This window comes from Gossypium raimondii, chromosome 11 (assembly GCF_025698545.1).
Source record: "Gossypium raimondii isolate GPD5lz chromosome 11, ASM2569854v1, whole genome shotgun sequence".
In the NCBI taxonomy this organism is placed as follows: domain Eukaryota; kingdom Viridiplantae; phylum Streptophyta; class Magnoliopsida; order Malvales; family Malvaceae; genus Gossypium; species Gossypium raimondii.
In genome coordinates, this window is record NC_068575.1 from 3911503 (window position 1) to 3922329 (window position 10827).

The 10827-nt window shown below is 33.7% G+C and overlaps 1 pseudogene; it reads left to right on the top strand.

The window, feature by feature from the left end:
• Positions 1-2540: 2540 nt before the first annotated feature.
• LOC105761294 (probable disease resistance protein RF45) lies at positions 2541-10223 on the top strand (annotated as a pseudogene).
• The last annotated feature ends 604 nt before the right edge of the window (positions 10224-10827 follow it).

A 10827-nucleotide genomic window follows, 5' to 3' on the forward strand; every position in this document is an offset into this window, starting at 1 on the left:
TTAAAACATACTACAATAATTTTTTAAATTTCTATTAAAAAAACTTTCTAATTTCTCATTTTACTAAAATCATTAGCCTCATGTGACGTTGTATTAAGAACTTACATTTGATATACTATGTGTATGGGTGAATCACATGCAAGAAATCACTTCTTTCAAAAAATTTTGTCGAAACTATTTTTTTTTTTGTAAAAGGGGTCGACTTGAACATGAGAGTCGCCACCAATCTTTTTTTATGATGTGTGATCGGGTCACCTCGAAAAGTGGTTATTTTTAATAAATGACTTGATTTATTAAAATAATAATTTTGGTCCACGAAATTCAAAAAGACCAGTTCGGGAGTCAGTTACATACGAGGAAGGATTAACACCCTTGTAACGCCCAAAAATTGGTACCTAGGTGATTAATTAGTGTCTTAGTGTAGAAAATTGAAAACTTTGAAGATATTTAAAATATAATCCTTCGTTAAAATATTAAAAAATTTCGAGAAAATGAGCATATTTCACGTTAATCAAGAAAGAGAATTACATCCCGTAAGTTAGGACACAATGTCTTAAACCCCGATACGAGAATGAATGCCGAAAAATTTACTTATTTGGAAGATAATAGATTATCTTGGTTTTAGAAAAAGAATCATATTCCGTAAGTTAGAACACGATCTTTTATTAATTCCCGATATTGTTAAAAAAACTTATGTTTAAAAAGGTTCGTGTATTTGGGTTTATCGAGAAAATCGAAACCCCATAAGTTAGGAAAGGACCTTTCAAATTCCAAAATACGAGATTTTGTTTATTTAAAACAACACCTTTAATGTATCGAGTAAAATGTAACATGATTTTAGTAGTAAAATGTGAAATGGATTACAGTGCTGATGTGCATAACAGAATAACAATAAACGCATTAATGTGATCAACAATATGAAGAACGAAAATAAAATAAACAAGCCAAAAATAAAAAGACAAATAATAAGGATAACAAACTAAAAAACTTGAAGCTAAAGACCTAATATTAAATAAATAGACAAATATTGTATAAAACAATTTAAGAATAATAATATTAATAATAATGATGATATTAAATAATATAATAAAAATCAATTAAAAGGATATAAGTAAATAAATAAATCGATATAATAAAATAAACGTATTTAAAAATTAGATAGATAAATGGAAAAGAGATATAATGCAAAACTAATTAATTTAATAATATAGTAATAATAAGTAAATAAATAAAAGGAGAATAATAATAATGGTAATAATTAATTAATTAATTAATTTAATAATAAAATAGCAAAAATAACAAAAAGGACTAAATTGAACTTTAAAACCTAGATTTGGGGCAAATCAGAAATAAATAAAACAAATAAGGACCAAATAGAATGCGTTGATAACAAGGAGGGACCAAATGGGCAATACTCCTAACGCTACAAAACGCACAACTTCAAGGTGGACCAAATTGAAAATCGGAATAAATTTTAGGGTAAAAATTGAAAATGAAAGAAATTTAATTGTAAACAAATAAAAAAGCGGAAGGGCTAAAGGTGCAATTAGCCCTAGGCCGAAGCGGGTCGGCAATCGGGTTAAAGGCTAAATGACGTTGTTTTGGCACCTAGAGCACTGGCTCAAAATAACGTCGTTTCATAGGCCTATTTAAGTTAAAATTTTAAGGAAAAAAATCATTTCTGCTTTGTTTTTTTTCAAAAAAAAAAAAGTTTCCTCTCTATATTTTTCTCTGGTCCCTGCCCAGAATCTAGAGATGGGAGCCGCCGTGGCCTCGCCGTGGACGGTGGTCGGACCCCCTTTAGGTAAGTTTCATCTTTTTTTATATATATATTATATATGTTATATATATATATATTTATCTATATGCAGTTTTTAAAACAAAAGGAAATAAATAAATAAAAGCTTCAAAATAAACAGCTTAAAATTCGAAAATAAAGAAAATAAAAAACCTTTCGCATATTTCTATTTTTTCCTTTCGATTTGCTCTGCTTTTTGCTATTTTTTGTTTGTGAATCTATTTTTAATTCAAAAATTTGAACCAATTACGAAGATTCACCATGGATTATATAGCCATTTTACAAAAAATTTAATTTATGGAAATGGGAAATAAGCGAATGATTTATGGAGATGGGAAATAAAATATATGGAAGTTATACAACTTCACAATTAAAGGTCAAATTTTGCTTATAGTCTGTGTATAAATAATGCTAAAAAGTCATGTTCTTTAAGAAAATGGGTTTAACTGGTAGTTTGAATCAAGATTAAAATTTAAAATTTAAAACTCTATTGATTGAAAAGTATTAAATTGGAGAATAAGGACTTAATTCACAGCCTATGCATGGTATGAGATTAATAGAAAATTTTGATCTAACATATGTAATTAGTACCGTTTGACAAAATCGACCTAAAGTCTCAAATTTTAAAAAAGTCAAATTAGAAGGATTAAATCCACAAATTTCGCAAAATATATGGACTAGTAGCACAATATCACCTAAATAAAATTGCTCACTCTTCCTCCAACTTGGTTTCCAGTTAGATAAGACTGGCTGTTGCTACTTCTTTCCACACTTCACAATAAAGTCTTTCTTTTTTCTTTTCACGCTCGCTAGAATTGAAATTATAGAAAGATTACATTTTGAGAAATTAATTTTCAGAACAATCTATGGATTTCTCTGCTGTGTCTTATGCTCTCGAAACAATCGACAACCTAACACAAGAAGTTACATCCTTGTGGGGCGTCGATGAACAAGTTGAGGGCTTAGCAAGTGAGCTAAGATGGATGCAAAGCTTCTTGAAAGTGGCAGACGCAAGAAAAGTTGATCATGAGGTGATACGTACCACCGTTGTTGAGATCAGAGAGTCAGCCTACGATGCTGAAGATGTGATCGAGATGTTTTCCCTCAAAGTTTCTTCCAAAAGGAAAGGTGGATTTTCAAATTGCATCAAAAGATCCGCTTGATTCCTCAAGGAGGGATGCCTGCTCCACCAGATCAAGTCAGAGATAGAGAAAATCACAGCCAGAATCGAAGTATTGACTCGACAATTGAAGACGTATGATGTATCAAAGTTAGGTGTTGATGGAGAAGGACCAAGTTCTTCAACTGAAAGGCGGGAGGCAAGGCGGCCTTATCCTCATGTTATGGATGATAACATTGTTGGATTGGGTAAGGATATCGAGAAACTGGTCTCAGTTCTTGTCGATGAGGAAAGCGAATGCAAGGTCCTCTCCATATGTGGCATGGGTGGTCTGGGGAAGACCACTCTTGCCAAGAAAATATATAGTCAAAGCCAAGTTGTTGGTCATTTCAAGCACTTGGCTTGGGCATACGTTTCTCAAAACTGTCAAAAAAGAAAAGTATGGGAAGACATTTTATCTGATTTTAACCTCTTAAGTGAAACTGACAAGAAGATGAAGGTTGAAAAATTAGCAGAGAAGTTATCTAGTTTCTTGGAGGAAAATAAATGTTTGGTGGTACTCGATGATATTTGGAACACCGAGTCTTGGGATAGCTTAAAACCAGCATTTTCAGCAAGGGAGACGAGAAGCAAGATATTACTCACCTCTCGGAACAAAGAGATAGTTTCACATGCTGACAGTAAAGGTTTCCTATATGAGTTGCAGTATCTAAACTACAAACAAAGCTGGGAATTATTTCAAAAGATTGCCTTTCCCCCAACAAATTCTCCAGGTAATATGTTTATTGATTTCATAATTGCAAAATTATTCTTGTCTTAATATATATTGCGAGTGGTGGTGGTAATCATGATTAATGCCAGGTAATTCATAATGTTTGTTTTAGGGAATACTTAACCCATTTGACCACTTTGCCCTTTATGATCTTTTAAAATTCCATCCTTGAGTCATCACTTAATTTGGTAAAATTGTGATTTAGTCCCTCAAACTTCTTCACCTTTTTCAATTTGGTCCTAATCCATCCATTTTTCTTAGTTTCTAGATTATTCTACCCTTAAAATATTTACACTATTGGTCCTTCAACTTTTTCATATTTACACTTTAACCCCTCAAGTTTTGAGTATTTTCTCTTGGGCAACAAAACTTTTCTCACTTTTGCAATTTAATCCTTTCTTGGATTAATATGTCATAAATATATTTTCCAATGTTGACATAACTCAATTACCCTTTTTATCACTATATTTTCTTATTTTACCATATCAGTATTTTCATGCAACCTTCCTATCATAATGCAACCCATGTCATAATTTTAAAATAAATTTTTCCTTGTCGAATTTGTGGTCCCGAAACCACTGTTCCATCTAGCCCCAAAATCGGGCTGTTACAATGTCCAAGTCAATTATGCCATAAGGCAGTCGACGAGAGTTGAACATTATTTACCAAATAGGAACTATGCTTAGAGAGAGAGAGAGCAGAACTGACAGCAGACTTGGAAAACTGACAATGGTATAGACCCTCATGCATGTGGCCCTCGAAAAGAATCATCCCTGTCTGAATGTCCTTCACAAAACAAAGAAAAGGGTGAAACTCAAAATAAACCCCATTGTCTTTTGCAAACTGGCCTATAGACATCAAGTTCTTACAAACTGTGGGTACATGCAATACATTCTGAAGATGCAGAAGCCCGAAGCCAGCTAAAACATTAGAGGATCCTACATTAGCAATGGAGACAGACTTACCGTTTCCCATAAGAACTCGACCAGTACCTATGTAAGGAGAAGCATTCATGAGAGTTGACCTTTCAGGTGTAACATGATTTGTCGCACCCGAATCCAGATACCAAGTTTGATCAGAATGAAGAGTAGTCTATGAGGGTGGTGATTGTAAACACGATCTAGTGCATGAACCCATAGACGAGCAGGCTGTCGAAGGAGTGAAGTCACGAGCTTGATGAAGATTGACTGATGGATTTTGACCAGAGAAATTCTCGTCAAACTGATGGTAGTAGTTCTGAACTACATGCCCAATTTTTCCACACAGTTGACATTGTGGTCTGGACCGAGACCAGCCCCGACCAGCACCTCTAGTCCTCCCACTAGACCAACCTCGACCAGAACCAGTATCTCAATATTTAGAAGTCTGAGAATAAGTGGACTTGGAACCTCCTCCTGAAGTACCTTGAAATTTAGTCACCAAATTTGCTTGCAAAGGAGTTTCTGTCAATAACGCTAAGTGTTTAGTTTCACAGTTAAGAAGCATATCAGTGAGTAAATCCAAAGAGATTGGAGTTGCAGAGGCAAAGACTCGAACTGACTCATACTCCATATCAAGACCAGATAAAATGACACTCACTTGTTCTCTTTCTGTTACCACGCTTCCAACTGCTGTTAGGCTATCACTCAAATTCTTGACTTTGGCTAGGTGCTCTTTAATGGTTAAACTAGCCTTCTTGATCGAGTACAAAGCATGACACAGACTTGCAACCTTAATACTTGACGAGGTACGAAAACGCTTTTCAATCGTAGTCCAAACATCAAAACTTGTCTTTACTGCTGTGAGATGGACCAAGATTTCATCAGTTACTGTCGAGAGAAGCAAGAAGCTAAAAATTTGTCCTGCTTTCTATAAACAAGAAACGCAGGGTTATCCAACATCTGACCATCAACTCTTGCAAGAACTGCTGGAGGAGCCGAAACTGTCCCCAACACAAAGCCTTCAAGCCCGTATCCTTCAAGAATTAACAACAGTTGATGTTTCTATAGCAAAAATTATGTTCGGCCAATTTGACTGTTCATGTTTAGCAAAGTAATGAACTGTCGACGAACCACCACTACCAAGATTCTGCAAATGAAACCCTTCTCCAGAACCGGTTGAACAACGTGGAGTCTCTATTCTAGGAACTGGTTCCGTGGCCATGAAAAAGAAAGAAAAGAAGGAAAACGCAAGAAACTTCACACAGAAAAAAATTTGGCTCTTGATACCATGTTAATATTCTCTCTTTACTTCAACTTCCAGAATGGAAAACTATCATATCATTTCAGAAAATACAACCACGTATTTAATACATGCAGGATATAGTAACCAACTAACCTACTGTAACTGAAACTACTAACAAACCTAACTGCCAACTAACAGTAACTACTATCATTCCTAACAGTATCGAAGTTAGGTGTTGATGGAGAAGGGCCAAGTTCTTCAACTGAAAGGCGGGAGGCAAGGCGGCCTTCTCCTCATGTTGTAGATGATAACATTGTTGGATTGGGTAAGGATATTGAGAAACTGGTCTCAGTTCTTGTCGATGAGAAAAGCTAATGCAAGGTCCTCTCCATATGTGGCATGGGTGGTCTGGGGAAGACCACTCATGCCAAGAAAATATATAGTCAAAGCCAAGTTGTTGGTCATTTCAAGCACTTGGCTTGGGCATACGTTTCTCAAAACTGTCAAAAAAGAAAAGTATGGGAAGACATTAATTTTATCTGATTTTAACCTCTTAAGTGAAGGTGACAAGATGATGAAGGTTGAAAAATTAGCAGAGAAGTTATCTAGTTTCTTGGAGGAAAATAAATGTTTGGTGGTACTCGATGATATTTAGAACACCGAGTCTTGGGATAGCTTAAAACCAGCATTTTCAGCAAGGGAGACGAGAAGCAAGATATTACTCACCTCTCGGAACAAAGAGATAGTTTCACATGCTGACAGTAAAGGTTTCCCATATGAGTTGCAGTATCTAAACTACAAACAAAGCTGGCGAACAAATTCTCAAGGTAATATGTTTATTGATTTCATAAGTGCAAAATTATTCTTGTCTTAATATATATTGCAATGTTTACTCTACATTCTATTTTTTTGTTAAAAAAAATTCTATAAAGTTAGTTGATTTAATATTATAAATCAATTATAGGAATTATTAAATTAACTTTCATTAATATCAAAATCTTGATTCATTAAAGAAAGATACGAGGAGCAAGCATAACACTTGTAGTAAAATTAAAAAAAACCACCAACTTTTAGATTAAATAATTATAATTTAATTTAGAATTATTAATTAAAAAGTGTGCTAATTTTAAAATAAAATTATTATTTGAATAAAACTCTAATTATAAAATATTTTTATAATTTGTGTTTATAATTTGTTGATATAAAACTTGGATTATGATTGCTGCTCATAATATTTTTAATTTATCTACTTTCTAATTTCTCCTACTAAAATAAAGCCTTAAAACATAGTACAATAAAACTTTCTAATTTCTCATTTTATTACAATCAATAGGCTCAAGTGGCGTTGTATTAAGAATTTACTACAATCAATAGGCTCAAGTGTGTAAAAACATTTTATTTATTTTTAATAACTTTTCAAATTGTTAAATTGGTGATAATATTGTGGTTAATTACTAAACTGTAGTCTGATTTTGAAGTTATCACTGATTTTTTTGAAACTTTATTTTGGTATTATACAGGCTATAAAATTGATGCGAAAATGACGGAGTTGGGAGAGGAAATGGTTAAACACTGTGCAGGGCTTCCATTAGCCATTAGTATATTGGGAGGAATTTTGGCTACAAAGTATCCTTCATTAACTGAATGGCTGAAGGTATCTGCAAATGTGAAATCATACTTGAACAACGATAAAGGTGAAATACTAAGAGATGTGTTGGCATTAAGTTATGATGATTTGCCTCCCTATGTAAGACCATGTTTTCTTTATTTAAGCCACTTTCCGGAAGATTATGAGATACCTGCGGATAGATTGATTCAGTTATGGGTTGCCGAAGGTATTGTTTCATCAAAGCAAGAAGAAGGAGATGAAGGGCAAATAGCGGAAGATGTGGCTGAAGGTCATTTGCTGGAGCTTGCAGAAAGATGTATGATTCAAGTACGAGAAAGAGACATTGCAACCTTAAAGATAAGAAGTTTTCAGATGCATGATCTAATGAGAGATGTTTGCTTGTCCAAGGCAAAACAACAAAAATTCCTCGATATTGCAGATCAGTCAAATGCGTGCCAGTTATCCACAATTGGGAGGGTTCGCAGAGTTTCTGCACACAAATTTTTTTGGATACAGTGCATTAAAAGTCCACGCCTTCGATCACTTTTGTTCTTCGAAGAGTTTGCACCGGGCGAGGAAATTGAAAAGGTTTTGCCATTGACAATGCAAAGCTACTTCGAGAACCATCAACATGATTCTGACAATCCACTTTTTTGCTTTGTGGCACTTTTAATGCTTAGCGTGTTCGTTATTAAATTTAGGGGAATTTGGAAATATATGTTCAATAATTTTAATTTTCTTAGAGTCTTAGATTACGAAAGAGGAGGAAATGCAGGATGCAAGTTACCTAATGACATTGCTAAACTCATCCATTTAAGATTCTTGAGATTAAGGGGCCTGGACTTTATGAGTTCAAAGTTGCCATCATCTCTAGGCAACTTAAGGTGCTTGCAAACATTGGATTTAAGAATAGAAGGCGGATGCTCAAACTCTATTCATGTACCTAACGTGTTATGGAGTATGCAGCAACTAAGGCATTTATATCTCCCCGAGGAATGTAATCGTAAAACAAAGTTGAAGCTGGGTACATTGAGAAACCTCCAAACACTTGTCAACTTCAACACCAAGAATTGTTATGTAAAGGATCTTATCAACATGACAAATATTAGAGAGTTGGAGATTCGAGGGCCCTTCAATATTGAAGATTGTAACACGGGGGAGTTGGACAAGAATCCACCTATCATCCACAGCAAATATCTTCATTCCCTGTCTATTATTAATGAGGAAGGAATAATCGATCCAAGACATTTGGCACACCTCCTTTTGAGTTGCGAAAACATTTCTAAGTTGAGGTTAGATGTAGAGATAAGAAGGTTACCAGAGTACCACTACTTGTCTTCAAATCTCGCTTACATAATGTTGAGAAGGTGCAAGCTTGAGGAAGATCCAATGCCAACACTTGCGAAACTGCCTTACCTAAGTATGCTTGAATTACATGAAGAGGCTTTCATAGGAGAGGAAATGTTTTGCTGTGGACAAGCTTTTGCTAAACTTGAGTCTCTAAGCCTCAAGGAGCTGGACTTTCTGGAGGAGTGGAAGGTGAGTGAAGGAGCCATGCCTTGTCTTCGGCGATTGGAGATAGAAAACTGCAGACATCTAAAAAAGCTTCCAGATGGACTGAGGTTCATTGCAACCCTCCAAGAACTGAAAATTAAAAAAATGCGAAAGACGTTCAAAGATAAAGTGGAGGAAGGGGGAGAAGATTTCTGCAATGTCCGACATGTTCCTTCTATCATATTGCAAGACTTTTTCTGGTGGTGATTATAGTTAATGCCAGGTAATTCATAATCTTTGTTTTAGGGAATACTTAACCCATTTGTTTATATATAAAAATCCACAACTATTTTGGGATCTTATCCCCTGTTTTTTTCTGACAATGTCTCATATTCCCACAAGATTTGTCATTTGAATTAAAAGAGCTAGAAAATATTTTCAATAAGGTGTTAAGAAGGTTCGTGATAATCAGCAGATTCAATATTTGAACTTTTATTTCAAGATTCTACAACTACTTCATATGATATTCACATTTTTTAACTCTTCCTCTTCAGGTGTAGAAGTTATTGCCATATTATTTATCCTGCTGCTGCTCTTCATGGGACCAAATATATGAAAGAGTTGTGGATTCTATTGTGGTTCAGGTAAGATTGTTAAAAAATAAAATGATTTGGAGACATCACAAAAGATAGCATGTAAATGACATAGATAGCCCCAAGTGTTATAATTTATATAAAATGAACTACACACGTAAAAACTATTACAAACACATTTTGTTATATAAAATCTAACATAAAATTGAAACCCAATACCATTACCAATTCATTCCTCTATATTCTATCAATGTGACTGTACGGCCCATTTTCCCGGCCCAGTATACAAATAAAACCAAATCTACCCAAAACCCAATTACAACCCAGGGCCCAAACCAAAAGACTAAGCCCAAATAACCCCAAGACCCAGCAAGGAGTCAAATTAGTGCCACCGCCACTGTCCCATCCTCTGCCACCCACCGCCTCCACTTGCACCGCCCATCAAGTGCCTGCAAAATTAAAAGAGAGAAATGATAGCAAACGAATGGAGGGGATGTTAAAAAAAAATGGCTATAAAAGAGCCCCTGGAACCGATTGTAAAGCTCTGCTTTTCCTTTTGGTCCTTTTGTTTCACACGCATTACGATTTAATCCCTTTTGGTGTTTGTATTTCTATTCCCAATCCCGAAATTTAATTTAGTTTTTAATTTAATCCTATATTCGTTATTTAGGTTATTTATTAGAAAATTAATCACTTTTATATCATTAATATTATTATATAATATTATTACTATAGCATTATTGTCATTATTATAATCATACATTTATACATTACACATACACATATTTGCCATGTTTTATAACCTTAAAATATATACATACATATATTCCTCTTATTTTATAATTCTACACATACTTATATATTTTATATTTTGTAATCTATATACATATTTAGGTATCTTTACATACATATTTTAATACGTATACATATTTTATAATGCATATATACACATTCATCTTTTTATTATTTTATAACTTACATACATATCTACACATTTATATACATTTTTAATTTTCATATCTATATACTTTATATCTTATTTGTCGATATATCTTTATATACATATTTTTAATTTTCATATATATATTGCATATTCCTTATTATATCTTATACTTTATATACATATACATATACCCTTTTGCATTTTTATAATTATATTCACTTATTTATTTGTGAATATTCACGCTTTCATTATTATATTAAAAATATTTCACTCTTATCTCGCTTATATACTCGTTATTCAGCATGCTATTGATTCGTTTTTTTTTGTCACTATTG